This window comes from Ursus arctos, unplaced genomic scaffold (assembly GCF_023065955.2).
Source record: "Ursus arctos isolate Adak ecotype North America unplaced genomic scaffold, UrsArc2.0 scaffold_21, whole genome shotgun sequence".
In the NCBI taxonomy this organism is placed as follows: Eukaryota; Metazoa; Chordata; class Mammalia; order Carnivora; family Ursidae; genus Ursus; species Ursus arctos.
The window spans coordinates 42,307,793-42,329,890 of record NW_026622886.1 but is presented as its reverse complement, the minus strand read 5'-3'; the positions used below and the strand labels follow the sequence as shown (position 1 = coordinate 42,329,890).

The 22,098-nt window shown below is 39.3% G+C and overlaps 1 long non-coding RNA gene and 1 pseudogene across 1 annotated transcript in view; both read right to left on the bottom strand.

Moving 5' to 3' along the window:
• Positions 1-5,774: 5,774 nt before the first annotated feature.
• Positions 5,775-6,424, bottom strand: LOC113256209 (ribosomal protein L18-like; annotated as a pseudogene).
• A 2,551-nt stretch (positions 6,425-8,975) lies between these two features.
• The window catches only part of LOC130544464 (uncharacterized), a 34,805-nt gene continuing 21,682 nt past the window's right edge, over positions 8,976-22,098 (bottom strand). The window contains exon 4 of the long non-coding RNA XR_008960747.1: positions 8,976-12,379. This is a non-coding gene — a long non-coding RNA (uncharacterized LOC130544464). The remainder of the gene's footprint in view (positions 12,380-22,098) is intronic.

Here is a 22,098-nt window from a genome sequence, read left to right as displayed (position 1 = left end):
CATATGCCTAATGGTGATTCATTCGGTTCAGTTTCCCACTAAGGCTTGTCCCTGGAATGCTACAACTGCAGTTTTCCACTACAAATAAACTGACTAATTGATAAACTCAAGTCCAACTGACAAAGAAAACAGCAATTAAAAAAAAATGGGTTACTATCTGTTGATCAGATCTAACCTCAGAGAATCATGCAACTTTCCGAGTTTTATGATTTTCTAGCTAAAATCAGAAAGGAGAGTAAAACTAAGTGCCGAAGTCTTTGGGAGGGGATGAGGAGGGGCAAGTGGATCAGAATAAAAGACAGGTAACAAGTATCATTTGTTTTAAGAAATCTACTCAATTAATCCCCGTGATCTTTGGGAGTTCTGGAATTGCCTAACATGGGACCTAGCCCTGGTTGTAATACATCAGTGGCTCCACACCCCCTAATGAAAACCAAACAAACCCAACTCCTTAGCATGAAATTTGAGGCCCTCCATCATTATGCCAGCCCATAGATCCTCTTTTCCAATCTTGACTCTGTCCCTTACCCCTGCCTCCTCCCCTCCAGAATGATCTCACTGCTATGGCTCCGTCCACACCATGTTGTGTCATGTCTCCGTATCTTTGCACGTGCTGTTCTCTTGGCTTTTCCCACATTCTTATCTGCCAGCATCACTCCAAACCCTGCTTAATCATGGCCTCTTCTACAAATTTTCCATGGCACTGACCCCACAACAGACCCCCTAAGGCTCCTCTATTTTTTACTTAAGCATTACAGAGATTACAGACATGATTACAGCTATGACACAGTGTCCACTGATCTGTGTAGATGGCTGTCTCCTCTTCCAATATGTCCATTCTTTGTGGATGAAACTTTGTGATTCAATTCCCTGATCAGGCTGGGCCTTGTACAGCTGTCTCTGCACCATATGGTCATTGTGATGCCTCCTTAAAAGGCATTCTCTGAAGGGTTTTTCCAGGCCTCACCTCCTGTACCTGTTCTGGGCCCAGTTACTCACTCTTCTTCCAGCACTTGATTTTATTCTTTGTGATCTGCTTTGGGCTTAATGTTTTAGATCCACCCATGTTTCCAGCCCCAGACTTTGCTTGAATGCCAAAAGCTTACAATCTTGGGTCTGTTTTGATCAATCCCGGGACCTGGACCACCACCAAAGCCAGAGTCCTGTCCTTTGGTTCAGCCAGCAGAGAGACACTGCTCATCTCTGTACATAACAGCTGTTCCACATAGGATTGCAGAACAAAGCTTTGCAGACGGGGGATAAACCTTCATTCTTCTTCACTTGTGTGCCTCTTTACCCCTGCCAATGTCTATCTCCATAGGAGCAGATTTTCAAAGTTTGAAGGGTGAGTGGCAGCAGCTTCCCAAGCAGATTGGGCGGACCCACTAGAGCCCATCAGGCTTATCTTACCCAGCCTCCCTCTCCCCGTCCTTGCCTGTCTCCTTTCTCCCTCAAGTTGCTGGAAATGCTTTCGGAGCCATGACTTACAATAGAATTAGTAGAATTTGTCCAAGCCTGTCTGAAATGGGGTACAAAAACCATAAGAATGAAGTTGTGTGCTTTTTAAATTTAATACTTGGCAATTCTTCTCAAATATGTATCCTGATATGGGAGAGGGGTCAAAATAAGTTATACTCCTTGTCAGGCTCTGTTATGTGAGTATGAATCTCCTCCTGGGGCCATTTTGCCTCAAAGAGTGTGTTTTGAATCTTCTCCGTCTTGGAAAAAACCCGCAAGAGTTGTGAGTAAGAATGGTGGCATGCAGGGGCCTGGGTGTGGGCTGGGAAGTCTCCAGAGTTTCTGGGAAAGCAATATAATTGTGGTAGAAAGAATTTCTAGGCAATACTGATTTCAGGCAATAAAGGTGAAAGTAAAGGGAAAATAAAGCTCAGAAATGCAAACGAAGGATCAAGTGACCTTCCTTTTCAATGGCCCGATTAAGCCCATTATTCCCCAGTTGATGGAAAGAAGATCCAGTGTTGGGATTGGTTAGGAATTTGCACTGTCCATGCTGCTTCACATCTAGAAGGTAAAAGGAGTTTTCAGGTCCCCAGCTGGAGGAAAAGGCACCTAAGAAGGTCAGAGATGGCATGGTGAGTTCCAGATCTCACAAAGGAAGGGGAGAACTGGTCTTGTCCATGCAGCCTCTTCTTTTGGAAGCCTATGGTGGCCTACAAACATCTGCAAAGAGCCCTCAAATGGTACAAGACTGACCCTGTGACGTCTCCTCTACTTTCTTGTTTCAGCAGGGATGAATGGCTCATGATATTGCTCGAGAGAGCTTTATTAAAGCCAGAACTAACTTCCCTTGGATTTTAGATATGGATAACGTTTATTCAGACACCACTGAGAATGGGTTGGATTCCAATGGAAAGGTATAAAAGCTTGTTTTCACATAGAGCCCATTACTCTCAATGTTTGAAATAAGGCCCTAACCCCACAAGAAGGCAATTTGCAGTTCACTTCACTGAGCCATGGAGAGACAGGAAAAGCTGAGGAGAAAGTTCCTCCGAGAAGTCAGAAGGCTAGGCCTGTGTTTCTCAACACATTGAGATCACCTGGAGTTTTTTAATTCCCAGAGAAAGAAGATAAGCTCAAAAGGTTCTAAAAATTGAAAACTAAGGCAATTACTGGGATACAGCTGCTGCCTCAACTGTAAGATAGAAGAAAATATTAAATATTAAGTGATATTCACTAAACATATGAAATATTTTAACTTAATAACTTATATATTAAGTTATATTATCAATGTATAATTTAGTGATCATATTAAACATTATTTTTATGACTTATTAATATAATCACAACTATTAATTTAATAGCTATAAATATTAGATTTATTAGGTACATGTTTGATTTAACATGTATAAAAGGTATGGAATCAGATATCACCCAACCTTCAAAGAACACTCAACTCTTATATAAGAGTTCTAGAGATTAAAAAAAGGGAGTAGTTCCCCAATTCCTTTTGTGAAGCTAGCAAAACCTTGATGTTAAAATTCCACAAGGCACAAAAAATAAAAATAAAACTGATTGTCCTCATAGTGAAAAAAAAATCCCTACAGACCTTCTATATAAAAATGAATTCTGTGCTAACTAAGGGTCTGTGAAATGCAAAACTTTAAAATTATGAGAAGACAACGTGGAGAGTATCAATAGAAAGAGAAATATCTTTATGACTTTATGGTACAGAAGAATCTCTTAAATAAGACACAAAATTTGCCTCATGAAAATAATTAAAATTTTCTGTATGACAAAGGCCATGTAAACAAAATGTAAAGACACACAGTTGGAAGACCATGTAGAAGATATTACTCAAGAAAATATCAGTATATTATTTAGTATATGGAATGTACATCTTAAGAATTTATACTAATATAAATATTAGTATACAGAATGTAATCTTAAGAATCTATAAATTAATAGGAAAAGGGCCATCAAAAAAAAAAAAAAGCAGGTAAATGATCTGAACAGGCAATTCACAGCGAAAAGAAACCCAATGGCAAATAGCCACACGGAAGGATTTTCCCCTTCCCTGTTAATTAGGAAAATGAAAATGAGACAAAAGCAACATAGCAGTCTATGTGAAGTTTTCTGGCAAAACTTAAGAAGTCTGACAACACACGTGTTCGAGCGTGAGTTATAGCACTGTCTGTGAGTTCATTGTTAGTGAATCAACAGCATATATTAAATAAGATGTCTTTAAACGGACACACACATAAAACAAGGTTATGTGTTGACAGGTTGATAAAAATGTTGTGACCAGAGGTTCACGGGAACCTAATTCTGTATTTTCATATGCTCTTGGTATGTCTCTTCCATTGAAACCAAATTATGGGTGGGGTGGTCCATCCTCTTTTTACAGAATGGCTCTAACACTTCCAATTCAGAAAGTCGATTCTAGGATTCAAAGAAACTAAAATGATCAAGGGCCTTGGGGGAAATAGATATGTTGAGAGATTAAGAAGACTAGGCGTAAATTTTAGAAAAACTAAAGCAAACCAACTTCTCTGGTGAGTGATAAATCAAAAAAGCCTCATTTGGTTTTGGTTCTTTTCTCAGTGCACTACACTTTAACCTGAGCAGAGTCTTATTTTTATGTTCTGGTAAAATATAAGTAAGAGTCTTTCTAAATTTATCTAAACCATTCCATTATTTGCCCAGTGCTCTTACTTTTCTTATTCATTGCAGAATCCCATAGCTGTGAACAAGAAGATAAACATCCCCTGAAGCTTTCTCTTACTCTCATTGTACCTCTTTGGCCCTCCATACCCTACAGCTATGGTTCACCTGAACCAGAGAGGAATATAGGACTCTCTGCCTTAATGGGAAAGCTATAAATTACCATTCCTGCCATAGGACCGGGCCCCCTTGCTAGCACGGAGAAGGAGGTCGGCGAAAGGCCTGTCACACTGCATTGGAGTTAGAAAACACTTCCTTATCTTCTCTCAGAATAGAAAGTGCAGCTGTAATAAAAGGCCTTTACTTAGAAAAAGGCCATTAGCTAAGTATATTACAACAATTTATTTGTGGGGTAACATTAGCTACCATATTCTGAACATTTACCGTATCCAAAATCACCTCATCTACGTCCAGGCTGTGGCGTTCTCCAGGGCCCCTTCCTGAGCTATGATATCAAAATGAATGGTAAAGAACATACTTTAATGAGGGAAAGAGATAAATAACAAGTATTTAGAATTTATAAAATAGTATCCCCTTTGTATTTTCCAAAGTACAAAGGGCCAGGATTTGAACCTAGATACGGCTGACTGTAGAGCTTGCCCTCTTAGGCCTTATGAACTCTACCAGGCACCACTAGTCACGCACTTAAGAGCCATTCCCCATATTCTTCTTTGCTAATAATAGAATCTTGATTTTTCTCAGCTGTCAGGTGGCCATGTGCTTCAGAGGAATTTGTCCCCCTTCCAGGCCAGAGACGAATCTTGATGTTAAATCAAATAGGGGAGTTCCATTCCTATTCTAGTAAACAATTGAGCAATGGGCATGTGACCCAGTCCTGTTGAATAAGACATGTGGCAAGTCTGATGGGAAGCCTTTTGAGATCTTTTTCTTTCTCTTAAAAAATAATGACACAAAAAGGTCATTAATTTTATTTATATTTTTAAAGTGTGGCTTGTTTGCTTTCACCTCTGTGATGTGATGTCCAGAACTTTAGTAGCCATCCTGGGACCCTGGAGTAAGTTACCCTAAAGGATACAACAATGTCCTGAGAATAGCAGAGTGGGAAAGAGAAAGAATCCAGAACCCTAACAAAATTGTTGACTTGATTTAAACCTGTACCTCCACTTTTCCCTTCAAATAAGACAATAAGAACTTCTGGTTTACATATTTTGGATTGGATTTTCTTTTACTTGAGGTCCAAAACTACCTGACATTTGGCTTATGAAATAAGATTTGCTTGTAGATGGTTTGAACACCTAGAAATAAATTTTCTTGTAAGTCAAGAAATAGGGTTTCTGGCTTCATATAGGAAGTAGGAAATAGGAAAGAACATCACTCCATACTTACGACCAAAAAAAAAAAAAAAAAGCTAGATAATTTACAAAATTGCTACTTTTCTTGAATCTATTACAGAGCTGTGGTCACAGGGCAAACAATTAACTTAAGAAATGCAAACAAAGATGCCTCCAAGGAGAGCACTTGCTCAGCTGCAGCAAAACACCAGATGCTATACAAGCTGGTAAAAAAAATTTTGGCTAAAATTGTTTTTTTTCAGCACGAAAATCTTTTTAATAACAAAGCAGGATCTGGGGTTAGTTTTTGTAGCCGAGGCTGGCCTTGCGGCGTCTGGCCTGCTCCAACTTCCAGCCCTTGGATTGCACATAGGGTTTGGTGTGGCTGTGCGGGGTTCCTGGGGCTTTGCCAACATACCTGTATACCTTTCGGTCCTTCCATGGGCCAGCGAACAAGATGGTGCCACAGCCCTTGGGAGAGTCCTGGCCAACTGGTCAAAGATGAGCATCTTGCTCCCAGCTTTGAGGATGTGGCTACAGGCATGGCTGCTCACACGCAGCGCACACACCAGTTTGGGCACCTCCTACCACACACATCACTGGTTATAGTCCCCACAACCACCACTATTCTGTCTTTCTGGCCAGGCAGCTTCCTCTTCTGGTTCATCCAGGAGAGGGACAGAAGCAGCTGGTCAGTGTGACTCACAAACAACCTCTTCAACACAACTTGGTTAAAGGTGGAGTTAGTTCATTTGGCCAGAAACCTATACAGCTTGACTAACTGTCTCAGGAAGAAGATAGAAGGTAGAACCCCCGATCTTGGGCTTCTTGCGCCAAACCTTTTGGTCCTTGTTGTGGCAAATGTAGGTGACATGGTGGAAACTCCTATTCAGCCAGGTCCAGAAAACAAACAAACAAACAAAAACTGACTGAAATTGTTGATAAATCATAAAGGTCCAGTGGGAGAGTATAGGGTATAGAGTTTAAAGTGAAAGCATAGAACTGCTGAGAGCCACAGACATAGAGAATTCACACCCATTTGCAGGCCCTTCTCACAGACCTCACTGAGTGTGCATGGGAAAACTAGAGACAGAATGAGTCTGGAGAAGCATCCTTGTGGTACAGCCTTGGAGAAGGAAAGAGCAGCCAGTGGGGTGAAGGCAAGATCTGCCCATATCCTTCTCTCCTATGTCTCCTACAGAATAAAAGCCTTATCCCACTGGAGGAAGGGCATTACATTCTGTTACCCTCAAGGTACAGGTGAAGACACATTGCAGGTGAGAAAAGGAACAGAAAAACCCCTGGGGAAGGGCAGGAATACATGTAGGCTCAGATCATTAGGGATTGCTAGGCCTTTAGTGTGTGGAATTGTCAGCCCAGACAGAAGGGCTGGATTTGGGTTATTTTCTTGCTTTGGTTACAATCACTATACTACAAGCTTTGGCTTCCAGCATTGCCTTGTGTTTAGGGTAGGGGGTGATTTGCCAGAAGGTCTTTCTCAATGTCTGCTTCACTCTAAGATTTAGGTCTTCCTTTTATGCCTTTGCCTCCAGAAGGACTCTCTCCATACTTTTGAAGACCACTGTTACTTGTTTCTAGAGTTTGCTAGCCTGGTGTTGGGAGTGGCATGGAGGTGTGTTTTGTTGTTCTGCTTCAATCCCAGTCTTAGATGGGTGCTCCATCCCTGCGCCTTAAAGGTGGGGCCTTCTCAATGATTCTTCTCATCCAGAAGTTGGCAATCCCTAATGATCTGAGCATTACTCTGATGCTGAAATCAAACAAAAATGGTATAAGAAAAGTACAAACCAATATCCATCTTGAACAAAGATGAAAAAAATCTCTAGCAAAAACTGAGCAAACTAGGAATAAAAGGGAACATCTAAAACCAACACAGGGCATCTATCAAAAATTAACACCTTATGTCTACTTAATGGTGAGAAACTAGATGTCCCTCCTCACACCCAAGACTGGAAACAAGTTAAAGATGTCCCTCAAACAGCTCCTTTTCAACATCATACTAGAATTCTTAGCCAATGCAATAAGGCAAGAAAAAGAAATAAGATGTATATAGATTGGAAAGGAATAAATAAACTAGTCAAGAATCATATCAACGGTCTGAAATTTTACCCTACTTGCAAATAAACAAGATACCTGCCCTGGTTTCACAGATGCTGGCAGAAGGCACAAGATTTCTGAGTCATAGAAAAGGATGTTATTACTTATAGCAATAGTAATCACCAGAATATCAGTATTTTCTTGTGCTAGTAACTCTAACTCCAGTTCCCACAGGGAAGCATAAAGAGGGCCAGATAATATCACAAATGGTTAGGGAATCCAAATATTCTATACTAGTTGTCACTAATTGTCAGAGACTGGGGTCAAGGGTAGAATTTGACTATAAAAAGGCACAGAAAATATTTTGGTGAGATGGAACTGTTCTATATTTTTAATTTGGTGGTAGTTATGTGACTATCATTTGACATCTAATAAAAATTTATACAAAAAAGAGTTAATTTTACTGTATCTAAACTACATCACTTTTTTAATGAAAAAAGTATGGAGAGAAATACAGATAAAACTGTTATCTAAAAAAATATGGATCCTACTTCCAGAAGTTTTTCAATTATTTCACCTTAATGGCCATCATTTTCTACATTTGCTTCAATTTTGATTCTCCATTTTGGGTTTCACAATTATTTGATTTTTTTAAAATTTTTTTAATGTTTTTTTATTATATTATTTTAGTCACCATACAGTACATCCCTGGTTTCCGATGTAAAGTTCGATGATTCATTAGTTGCGTATAACACCCAGTGTACCATGCAATATGTGCCCTCCTTACTACCCAACACCGGTCTATCCCATTCCCCCACCCCCCTCCCCTCTGAGGCCCTCAGTTTGTTTCTCATAGTCCATAGTCTCTCATGCTTCATTCCCCCTTCTGTTTACCCCCCTTCTTTATCCCTTTCTTCCCCCACCAATCTTGCTAGTTTTTATGTTCCATAGATGAGAGAAATAACATGATAATTGTCTTTCTCTGCTTGACTTATTTCACTTAGCATTATCTCCTCCAGTGCCGTCCATGTTGCAGCAAATGTTGAGAATTCGTTCTTTCTGATAGCTGAGTAATATTCCATTGTATATATGGACCACAACTTCTTAATCCAGTCATCTGTTGAAAGGCATCTCGGCTCCTTCCACAATTTAGCTATTGTGGACAATGCTGCTATGAACATTGGGGTGCATATGGCCCTTCTCTTCACTACGTCTGTATCTTTGGGGTAAACACCCAGTAGTGCAATGGCTGGGTCATAGGGTAGCTCAATTTTTAACTTTTTAAGGGACCTCCACACTGTTTTCCAGAGTGGCTGTACCAACTTGCATTCCCACCAACAATGTAGGAGGGATCCCCTTTCTCCACATCCTCTCCAACAATTGTTGTTTCTTGCCTTGTCTATTTTTGCCATTCTTTTTTTTTTTTAAGATTTTATTTATTTATTTGACAGAGATAGAGACAGCCAGTGAGAGAGGGAACACAAGCAGGGGGAGTGGGAGAGGAAGAAGCAGGCTCATAGCAGAGGAGCCCGATGTGGGGCCCGATCCCAGAATGCCGGGATCACGCCCTGAGCCGAAGACAGACGCTTAACCGCTGTGCCACCCAGGCGCCCCTATTTTTGCCATTCTAACTGGCATAAGGTGGTATCTCAGTGTGGTTTTGATTTGAATTTCCCTGATGGCTAATGATTTTGAACATTTTTTCATGTGTCTGTTAGCCATTTACAATTATTTGATTTTTGTATATAAAGACTATTCTTGTGTTATTCCTACATAATTATTTTTAGATATAAATTAACAGAAATTTAGTTTAAAATGTTATTAATACACTACCTTGAATTCATGAGCATTTTCAATTAACAACTTTATAAGCACCGTTAAAGCTGTTCCCACAACTCCATGAAGAAGAGAGGAAAATGTATTCATGAGACACAGAAGTTAAACAACTTTCTCAGACTCAAGCTATATTGACCAGTTCAGATGAGTCCAACTAAAGTCAAGTGTCTTGAGTCTTGTGTGCTACACTCCTATGGTTGGATCAACTGGATCTGGCTACTGTTCAAGATCAAAAATACATAACCCAAAACTGCTAGGCTAGGGGAGAAATCAGGAGTTGGAACAAAACTACCAGGCCAGAGGTAGACATCCAAAGGTGAAGATCTGAGACAAAACAGACACAACCGATCGGAAGCAAGGAAGGCCAAAAGCTTTGGGAGTTCGACCAACCTTTTAAGCTATGGTTGCACAAACCAGAGGTAAAGGGGACACCCTGAGAAAATTCAACCCTTTAGACTCTCCATCTGAAAATTCGTGGCGTCAGGAAGGCCAACTGCCAGGGGAAAGGAGAGAGTCTGAGGTTGAATAACCAGTTCAATGTGGGCAGTCTTGTAACCTTTCTGATCCAGGCTCACAGATCAACTCTGGCATCCTCAGTTCACCCAGTTCCACTGCAAGGGCCAGAAAACAACCAAATGGTTGATTTTGTGGAATAAAGAGCCAAGCCAGTTGACTAAATAGACAATGTCAGCAATTTGTCAGATGTTTTGGTGTTTTTTGGACAGAACTCTTTCATCATCACTTTGCTTAATGTTTCAAAATATGGTTTTATGTTTAAAAGGAAACACCGAGTAGCAGAAAGAGCATATATTTTGGAGTCAAGCAGACTTGAGTAAAAAATCATTGCTGTTTCTAAGTATGTGACTTCCCATGATTAAAAATCCCTGAATCTCAGTGTCCCTACATATAATGGGTAAACAATACCCATCCCACGGAATTCCTGTGAGAAATAAATAAAATGGAGTTTGTGAAGTACTTAACACATAGAAGGCATTCAGTGAACCGTAATAAAAATAACTGTCATTTTAAAAACTATTTCCTATTTAAATTGAAGCTTGCACATTTCATAAATAATCCAACTTTTTCATTCAAGAAATATTTACTGAGCACCTACCATAGGCCAAACAGTCTTCTAGGTACACAGAATTTGACAACAAGGAAAACAAAATCTCTGTCCTCCTGGAACTGGCATTCTATTGGGAATTTGTATATTACATGCCACCCACATAGCAAGAGATGCTTCTTACACCAAGCCCAGAATAGAACTGCTTACCCCATTGAAGCTGGGCTGCCAAGGACCAAGGCCACTGAATTAGATCTATTGAGAGAATGGTTTGTAGATTTCCCAAACAACTTCTGCATCAAACATAATGTCCTGCTAAAGAAAAGGGTTCGGTTCTGCACAATGGGTATCTATTGAGAACAGAACTTAAATTTTGCAGACTCCCTCATACGGACACACCAGTAATACTGTTAGTATTTCAGAGTAATCTTACTACAGGAGTCACAGACCCGAATGTCAACTGAAGGCCACAGGTAAATGAGTCGGGAAGCCCAATGTCATGGTTAAAGAGTAGAAAATATTTTAAAAATTAAACTGTCTCCCAAAAAAATGTGCAGCCACTACTATTTCCAGTTGTTGTTGCTGAAGAAAATGCTAATGTTGCCAGAACTGATTTTTCAATAGAAGCTGAAATCTGAATTTTAACATGAAATTAAGTGATCTTCCACATAAAATCAGTACTGATTCAGCATAGGAGACATCAGTTTGCAACTCCCGTAGAACTCTAGAAGACTCCATTTTTGAAAAGCAAAAGCATAAACAATCTTTAATCCTTTTTCACGTTTTATACTGAAAGATATTTTTAGAATTACAAAATGCCAAAGGGCAAAGATTTCTAATATTGTTTGTTTGTTTGATCCGAAACCACAACTGTTATCCAACATCTAAGAGTGTAGAGCTCAACCGGCGGATCCCCTCATTTGTGGAAAAGCTACAATTAGGTTGGAGTAACGATGGATTAGGGCAAACAGGAGGCTCTCACGCTGACGTGTTCTAGCTACTCTGGCCCTCGCAGTAAGGGGGACTTGTCTGTAGTTGCAGATCTTGTATTCTCTCGACATGGCTGCAGTGGAAAAGCACATCTGTGAAGTGTTTGCTGGCATGTCAAGAGTAACAGGACTCTTGAAGCCATTTCAAATGTCATGCCAATCCTTGTGCATAACATCTTTAAAAAGATTGTTGCTTTAGAGATCTTAATATTTAAAAAAAAGAAAAAACCTGAAATGCAATACTTTTAGCCACTTAAAAGTGGAGTTTTTTTCACTAAGCAAAGTTGAACTTTTTAAGCTTCTTTTTACCAAACAAGCCTTTCTGGTGGTGAGCAAATAAATTAGCATGTGAGTCCTAAGTGCTCTTAAAATCGTTTTGCTATAGATCTGTCCACTGTTTATAATTCTTGAATAAATCTAAAAGTACAGAAAGCCATTCTCTAAAGGTTTATGAGCATTTTTCCATGAAGCAGAAGTCAAACAGAAGATCAAAGACATCTAACAAAATGCTTCAAGCTCGGGGTAGGGTGGGCTGAAGCCTGGCGAAAAGAAACCAACCTCTCCAGATAGATTGGAAGATATGTCTTGTTCTTTCAAAATAAAAGGAAACTAAAACATGATAGTCTAAGTGTATCAAACTGACGTTTTTGAACAATGTCGTTAAAAGTATCAGTCTTTGATATTTTACCCATAGTATCAAAGGCATTTTAAAAGAGGTTAGACAACTGTTTTACCAAGTGGCAAATATGAACAAAACCAGGTGAATTTCTTCTCTATTCCTACCAGCCATTCTTCTCTGGCTTCTCTGAGTCTTTCGGCACAGACTTTTCCAGGTTCACCAAGGATTAGTATACAGTCTTGAGTTATCTTGAGCAGTATAATGAATTCTATATCTTGGACACTAATTATTTGATGCTTCAGCTTTTGATATGGTACCAATTTACGTGCCTACAAACCATTCACTGTAAAAAAGAAAAATAAAACAAAAGAAATAAAATGAATATATTTGCTGGAAAGGCATGAATCTATCCAGTCATGATTAAACCCTCAATAAATCTGCTTCTAATCATCCACTGGTATTTAAATATATAGCAACTACTCTATTAAATTTAATTCTCCTTATTTAATGACAGTTATTCTAAATTTAATGACAGTTGTTTAAAATGTATATCCACAGATTATTAACAACATTTTAACAAGATTTTGAAACCAAGGAACGCAAGTATGAATCCATCAAATGTCAATAAATCAATTGCTATTTAATGTAGAATGCCTGAATTGTTAATTTGAAGCATACACCAGTGAGAATACTTTGAAAACACTTCAATGAAAAGTAATTTGCTGGGCTGTGTGGCTGGGGGTGGGGGGAGGAGGGGCAGAGGAATCCATCTGTGAGCCGCTAGTACTATTTCAGCCTAAAATTAAGGATATATAACTTTAAAATATATTTACTTTGTATGAAAATATGCATTTGGTGAAACACATTAAATTTCTTGATTGGGAGTTGATTTTAACCAGAATACCATTTTAACATTATAAGTCAAGTGGTTTTAATATTTCTGTTGCCAATTAAATACGTGCTAAAAATATTACATACTATTTTATTCCGGGATTCACAACCAAGTCTATACAAAACATTCCTTTATATTGAATATAAGAAAAAACCTTTTTCAGGTTACAGTGACCACCAAGTCACCAACCCTCAGGCAAAACAAAGTCCTTAATCCAAATAATTCTGTTTCTGCCTGCTGGTGGAATTTGCTTGCTGTCAGGACTCTGGATGGCCATACTTTCCTGGTGAGCATGAGTGAGCCATACCATTCTTTCATGGCCTTGCCCTTCCAGCTATCCTCTTCCCCATCACTGGGGCATTTACTGGGATCAGAAGTGTAGACTGCAAGTTCGTGTGACGTAAGAATACTAACCTATAAAGCACATCAGTAGACACTTTGTAGCATATGCCGTTTATTAGAGTTTCCATTAAAAGTATTATGTTTCCATATTTTACAACCATAAAAGGGTAAATAATTTCAAAGGATTGCTTGATAGGAGACTTCTGTTTTAAATGGAACTTGGAAATATCTGGGAAATCACTAGAATAAATGTACTTAATAGACCCAATGCTGTGAAGTTCTTTTTAACTGTTTTCTTAAGCACATAAAAAGATACACCATTTCCTCCAACATTTTTTGAAATGGGTTTTGGTTTGGAGTTTTTCTCTGTAACATTTGACTTATAAATATTTCTTACAATGCTTCCTTTGTTCTTTCTTTCTTCCTTTCTTTCTTTCTCTTTCCTTTTTTTCTTTCTTGCTTTCTTTTTCTCTTTCTTCTACTACTGAGACTTCTTAACACCAACAGATTTTATCCCACTTCACGGCTCTACCCTATAGGATAAGTTCGAACTTCAAACCAGAAAGTAACATTACACGCCACTCAAGAAAACCTGCTCTACTACTTGATAAGTTGGCAAATGTATACTAAGTGCCCCTATTGAGATACTTCCTTTTTTAGAGGAAATAAATTCCATCCATGACACCAAGAAAATATTTCATCAATCTGGGCCGTATGGGAAGCCAATATGCCATTTATTGCATGGAAAAGATGAAATCAGGTTCGTTTCGGAATAAAACTATTTTTAAAAAATATTGCTAATACCAACCATTTGAAGAAAATTAAGTAGTCCCACAAGCATTAACGTGTTATAATGTAGACGGAATCATCTACATCAGCTATGTCTAGGTTCCTATGCTCCAGGAAACTATATGAACTTCTGTCTGGTTTTGTCTGTGTAGACATAGCATTAGATAGAGCACTTGCTTTTTTACAGGATCATTATTTAAAAGGTGAAGTGAGACATCTCTGAACACCAGCAACCCTAGCCATCAGAGACAAGCTGATGAGCAGATCATACCGACAGTGAAAATCATTTATCTAATTGTACAAATTAAAGGTCTCAAAAAGGTGGAGGTTAACTTTTTTAAACCCCAAATGGTAAACCCTCAGTAACAACCCTTGGAACTAAAAAAGAAGATGAGCATAACATGATCAGGTGAGTTCCCTAGACTTGGGGAAGAGGGTACGAGTCATTGAGAACAGCAACTACCAGATTTGCACGCATGCCACGCACTACACTCCATTCTTGGCTCACATCATATCCCTTCATTCTTACCACCTCTCCTCAGCTTCATTTTACAGATGAAGAAATTGAGTCCCAGAGAGACTGAGTAACTTGCCCTAGCTCACAGAGTTAGTAGTGTTGCTGCGTTTAACCCAAGTCTGGTTGAATCCCCTTGACTGCCATACCATTATCTCTGCCAAGCAGTATCTCCTTCTTCTGAGTGAGGTATGGCCAGAGGATGGAAGCCAGAGACAAACGCAGAGAGAAGCTTGATTCTTCGGAGGTGAGAATGCAGGGAAGTCAAGAAGGAAGTCACCCAATGACTGTGTACAGAACCAAGGCCTCCTCCTGGCACCGTATATCTAGCTGGCAGGGGAGAATACTGGGAGACACAGGGATGGCCTTTTGGATCTGAACACAGGATTTAATTTCTGTACTTTCTATCTAGTGGGAGATGAATAAAAGCTATGTCCTCGACCTGGTTCTGAGCCAGGCCTGCCTCTCTGCATGGTGGAAAGTGGGAGGATTCATCTAGCTGGAGTAGGCAAAGAAAGAGGAATAAAGGCAGAGAATGACAACCCAAGGCATTTCTTAAGGTGATCAAGGCCTTGTCCTTCCCATCAGAGTCATGCAGCCTCGTTGAAAGAGGACATGATCTGGGAGAAGCTGGGAAATGGAGAAGAGGAATTCAAGGCTATGAATCACCTTGCCTGCCAAGGAAGTACAGTTCAGAAGCCAAAAGGAAAAACAGGGCTCCATTCCACAAAGCACTCAATCTCCTGAAAGCAACAGCATAAATAGAGTCATCTATGCCAATGAAGGTTTCTAAATGTTTAAACTAGCCGGTAACACCACACAGATGGAGAAACTAATGCTTGCGGAAGTTAATGATTTGTACCATAGTCACACAGGGAGTTGGAGATAGAGCAGATGTGAACCCCCAATCTCTTGATTCCCAGATCTGCACATAAACCTTCAAAAATACAAAGCTTCGAGCCCTGAAATCTGCCCAGTCCTTTGTCTACTGTGTGGTCCCCTGTCAACCTCAACATTGCACTACGCAGAAGGGATTGTTTTCCCCTCACACAGTAAGTCTTGGTGATCTACGTAACTGGGTCTCCATGCTTTCTTTTTTTAGCCTTTCCTTCACTTGACAAATGTTTGTTGAGTGCTTACTATGCATCAGGCACTGTTCTAGATGCTGGGAATACGTGACGAACAAGACAAAGACCTTGTTCTCCCGGAGTGCAGATTGTAAGAGGGGCAGACAGACCATAAACAATGAACAATCAACTAAGAAAATATCAAAGAGTGTAAGGGCCATGTGGAAAATAAAACAGCTAAGACAGAAAGTGACTGCAGGGAACACGTTTGATTGAGTAGTCATGGAAGGCCTCTTAGAGGAGAAGGCTTTTGAGGTGAAAGCTATATGCCAAGAAAAGCCAGCCAAGTGAAGACTGGAGGAAAGCAGATTTTTCCAACCCAAACACACTCTTATAGACTTCCCCAGTTAAGGTTTCTTTAACCTGTTCTCTCTCTGTGTCTCTCTCCTCCTCCTCCCCTCTGAACAGAGGAAAGGTTAAGTGAAGTTACAGTGAGAAGGCCATCATCTGCAAACCAGGAAGAGAGGTCTCACCAGAAACCAACCCTGGTGTCACCTTGATCTTGGACTTCTAGCCTCCAGAACGGTGAGAAAATCACTTCCTGCTGTTTCAGCCCCCAGCCTCTGTTTTTGTGTTGTGGAAGCCTAAATACACTGCTACCTGGCTATTCATCATCTGCCCACCTCATTTTCCTCTCTCACTCATCTCCGGCCGGCCTCCCTTCTCCCATTTCATCCCAGCCACGTGAGTATCCTCCTTGTTCCTTATGCTTGAAATGCTCCTCTCCAATTATCCACATGGCTTTCTCCCCCTCGTCCTGCAGGGTTTTACTCAAATGTCCCCTCCCAGTAAGATCTTCTCTGACTACCTCTATTTAAAGTTATAAAAATGTCCCCTCCCCATTGGTTCATTGCATTTCCTGGCTTTATTTTTCCTCAGAGACTTATCACTTGCCAATATAATTGATGACTGACGTATTTATGTTGGTGTATTTTCTATCTTCACATTGTTATGTAAGCTCCATGAGGTAGGGATGGTTAGCTGTTTTGTATTCTGCCAAACAAGGATAGAATGGGGAGTATGTAGGCATGAGGAAGAGGAGAGAGACAGAAAGAGACAGAGAGACTGGGGGTGGGGGAGAGAGAGAGAGAGAAAGAGAGAGAGAGAGAAAGACAGAGAGAAGGGGGCAGAGAGAGAGAGAGAAGACAGATCAAAATTGTGCCCATAGGGGAAGTTCTATCGAGTTTTTTCAAAAATTTTGTAGGGGGAGGGGCAAAGGAAGAGAGAGAATCTTAAGCAGGCTCCATACATGGAGCCCGGCTCGGAGCTCGATCTCACCACCCTGAGATCATGACCTGAGACAAAATCAAGAGTTGGGACACTTAACCAACTGAGCCACCCAGGCACCCCTCTATTGAGTTCGTGGACCAAGTTCTCTAGATGTTGACTTGTAAATGTTAATAAAGTAAAATAACAAAAAATAATTTTAAAAGTTCAAAATGCAATGGAAAGCACTACTTACTACATAGCACCTGGCAGAGAGCCTGTTACAAAATAGATCTTCAATCATTACTTTTTGAACTGAATATAGTCATTGTTACCAAGACCATCATCTCCATAATCTTGTGACCCCCAATGACTACTGTCTGATTATGGAAAAGTTTTTCATCATTTGAAAACATATGAGCTTACAGTGGCTAGAACAATGCCTGACTTTTGGTGGACACTCAGCAAATATTTGTGGAATTAATTGAATGAATTTTAACACAGTAGAGCATCTAAAACTCATCTGTGTAGCCCATTATAAAGTGTCTTACAATTCCTTTTGGTAACTGAGCTTTCTTTATTCTGCTTGGCTCCAAGCATAGTGTTCAATTCAGTTCACATGCCAAAGACACTATGTTTTTATCTTTGGGACTAAGAAAACTCAGAGTTGCTTCCTTGGTAGGATGGGAAAACGTTGCCACAAAATGTAATAACAGCATTTCACAGTATGCCTTTCACAAGTTGTACAAGACACAGAAAGTATGTCTACCAAATCTTTGTTCTAAAACTTAACTTTTAAAGTGAACTATTTTTTTGAGATTTTTTTATTTTTAATTTCATTTTATCTTTTGGCTTTTCTTTTTTCCACCAGCTTTACTCAGTGAACTTTTTTTAAAAATTTTGATTTCAGTACAGTTAACATAGAGTGTTATATTAGTTTCTGGTGTACCATGTAATGATTCAGCAATTCTGTACAATACTCAGGGCTCATCATGATAAGTGTCCTCTTGATCTGCTTTACCTAATTCACCCATTCCCGCACCTTCCTCCCCTCCAGTAGCTATCACTTTCTTCTCTGTAGTTAAGAGCCTATTTTTTGGTTTGCCTCTTTTTTTCTTTGTTCATTTGTTTTGTTTCTTACATTCCACATATGAGTGAAATTATATGGTATTTGTCTTTCTCTGACTGACTTATTTCACTTAGTATAATATTCCCTAGCTCCATCTCTAGCTCCATGTTGTTGCAAATGACAAGACTTCATTCTTTTTTATGTCTGAGTAATCTTCCATTGTGTGTGTGTGTGTGTGTGTGTGTGTGTGTGTGTGTGTATCTCACATCTTCTTTATCCATTCATCTATTGATGGACACTTGGGCTGCTTCCATAATTTGGTTATTGTAAATAATCTGCAATAAACATAAGGGTGCATATGTTTTTTTCAAATTAGTGTTTTCATATTCTTTGGGTATGTGTCATACAGTACTTCTATTTTTAACTTTTTGAGGAACCTCCATACTGTTTTCCAGAGTAGCTGCACCAATCTGCATTTCCAACAGTGCAAGAAGGTTCCCCTTTCTCCACATCCTCTCCAACACTTGTTGTTTCCTGTGTTTTGGATTTTAGCCATTCTGACAGGTGGGAGGTGATATCTCAGTATGGTTTTGATTTGCATTTCCCTAGTGATCAGTGATGTTGAGCATCCTTTCATGTGTCTGTTGGCCATCTGGATGTCTTCTTTGGAGAGATGTCTGTTCATGTCTTCTGCCCATTTTCTACTTGGTTCTTTGTTTTCTTTTGGTGTTGAGTTGTATAAGTTCTTTATATATTTTGGAGAGTGAACTATTTTTTAATGCAATAGAGATTGCTGAGTTAAATAACAACAAAAAGATTGAGAAGGAGCTTTGCATAAAAAACCTATCTGCAAATAATCATCCTTCACTTAATCCTGAGGATTGGGAAAAGATTTCCTTTTTGTTATTGTTGTTGGCTTATTTTGTTGTTCCTGTTGTTTTATTAAGTGATTTTCTTTTTCTTTGGATTGAGATAAAATTGACATACAACATATTAGTTTTAGCTATACAACATAATGATTTGATATCTGTATTTATCGCAAAATGATCACTCCAATAAGTTTAGTTAATAGCCATCACCACGCCATAGTTACAAATGTGTGTGTGTGTGTGTGTGTGTGTGTGTGTGATGAGAAATTTTACGATCTACTCTCTTAGCAGCTTTCAAATATATAATGCAGTATTGTTAACTACGGTCATCTTGCTGCGTATTATATCCCCCAGAGTTATTTATCTTATAAGTGGAAGCTTTCATCTTTTGACAACTTCACCCACTTTGCTCACCTTCCATTCCCTCCCTCTGGCAACCACCAATCTGTGCTCTGTATCTATAAGCCTGAGAGACTTTTTTAGATTCCACATTTTTAAAAATACTACACAGTATTTATCTTTTCCTGTCTGACGTATTTCACTAAGCCTAATGCCCTCAAGATCCACCCATGTTGTCACAAATGGCAGGATTTCCTTACTTTTTATGGCTGAATAATATACCATGGAATATATGTACCACATTTTGTTTGTCCATTCATCCATTGATGTGGATGTTTGTTTGTCCATCCATCCATGAAACTTATGCTGTTTCCATATCTTGGTTTTTGTAAAAATGCTGCAATGAATGTGGGGGTGAAGAGACCCTTTTGAGTTAGTGATTTCATTTCCTTCTGATAAATACTCAGAAGTGGAATGCTGGATCTTATGGTAGTTTTATTTTGAGTTTTTTGAGGACCCTCCATACTGTTTTCTATAGTGGTCACACCAATTTTCATTCCCACTGACAATTCACAAGGTTCTCTGTTCTCCACGTCCTCACCAACACTTGCTATCTCTTGCCTTTGTGATACTAGCCTTCCTAACAGGTGTGAGATAATATATCAAGTGATTTTTGTTACAGTAGAAAGTTTAATATTAGAATCGACTTTGTTGCATATATCATAGTCAGTTTTCAGATAATTTCCTATTCATTTAAGGGCTTTTGTACTCTTATCCTATCTCTTAACCCCATCCACTGCCAGCCTCTGACTAAGCTCTTGAGTGTCTCCACCAGAAAGCAATGCAACCAGTCAACTCAATTCCAGGCAAATAAAAAGTACGTGAGGTCGCCAGTCAAAAATATTGTCAGAAATACCATGTTGTTGGGGCACCTGGGTGGCTCAGTCAGTTAAGCATCTGTCTTTGGCTCAGGTCATGATTCCTGCTCAGCAGGGAGCCTGCTTCTCCCTCACCCTGCTCTTGCTCTCTCTCATTCTCTCTCTCTCAAATACATAAATAAAATCTTTGTTTAAAAAAAAGAAATATCATGCTGTCATATTTTTCTGCAGACTCCCATAAACCTGGGGCCCTAACCCACTGAGCTGGATAACTGAGCCACATGGTTACGTCTATCTTTGCCAAGTGTAGAGTGATTTCTTAGTACATCTAATAGAATTGTATTACTATCTTCTCAATATGAAGAACATAGTAAGTTTATGTTTTTTACCTTAACAGATTGCAGGTGTAGATTTTAATGTGTTTCTTTTTCTGTTTGTTGCTTAAGAAAAATCAATACACTGATTTTATCAATTTGGTATTTGTTTGAATTTTGTTTTCCCAGTAAACATTTCCTCAGTGGTGCTGATATTGAAACATTAGAAAACCAAAATAAATATATGTAAACACTTGTCCTTTAAACATTGGTTAGGTAGCAGAAAAGGCCAACTTCTACATCTAGAAGGCAGAGAAATGAGAAAGAGAAGCAGCAGGGATGTGAGTGTAGGCTGAGACCATTTGAGGGCACTTGGGCACCTTTATATCTCATGTCAGTGAAGTGGTAGAAGTGAAAAAGTTGGCTCTCTTTGGAGACAGAAAACCATAACAATAGAGGAGGTTCCTTCTATATCCGTGCCAGAGTTTACTTTGGAATTTTTTATATCTTCCTGATAATAGTTTAGAAAGAGATCAAAGTTGAAACTATAAGAAAATAATTGAATTAAGTCACTACATTAAGTATCGCATCCAAATTACCAAAAATTGAAGTATATAGGGTTATTTTTTAAAAGATTTTATTTATTTACTTGAGAGAGAGAGACAGCCAGCGAGAGAGGGAACACAAGCAAGGGGAGTGGGAGAGGAAGAAGCAGACTCATAGCGGAGGAGCCTGATGTGGGGCTCGATCCCGGAACGCCGGGATCACGCCCTGAGCCGAAGGCAGACGCTTAACGACTGAGCCAACCAGGCGCCCCTGAAGTATATAGGGTTAAAAAAAGAAAAGATACGATACACGATGGGATTATACGAATCTCTAGACCCCCATTTTTGTAAATTACTCTCCAAATACTCATAAATCTAAGTAAATTCCTGCAGGACATCTCCCAAACAAAATGTGGCTGAACACAGAAAGCTGAAATACATAAAAAACAGGCTTTGGGCATATATTTTGTCTGGAATTTATTAGGAAACAGAAATGCCACCGAAATGGAAATTGCACACAGGGAAAAAAAATTCCATCATGCTTTTATCCAGATAGGTTGGAAGTGATGTAATAAAGGCACCATAATTTATGTACATAAATGTGTGGGCAACTTGCTCAGGGAGTGACAAATGCAGTATTCTAGTAAAAAAAAAAAAAAATAGTGAGCATCAAAGAAATTTGACCAGCTGCCAACAACCATGAATCTCTTCACAACCTTTTTACTACATAGATGCCAAATCCAGCTTGCCATTTTATTCCGTCCTCAAAGACATTCTTATTGATGAAGTTATGAGAGAATATACCATTATACTTCAATTGACATACATCCAGAGTGTATGGCAGCCTCGAGAAGATTTCATTCTTAAAATGAGGACATTGATAAATCAACAGCCGTACACCTCGAGGATAATGGCTTAAGTCTGACCATACGCCTCAACTTAATGGGACTGTGATCTTCATGCATCTTGCCATGGTCAGTAAACCACATCACAGAAACCACTGTACGTGATACATCACCAACAGCCTGCTCACTAACCAGGAGGGACTTCAAACAGAGACAGCACTGAATTGTTTCAGATGTGGAGGCATGCGAAAAACCTTCAGAATTAAGACAGAATACATTAAATATCGCACTAAAAGAAAACATTTGTGTCTTTGTCCAGAAAAGCTAAGAGCT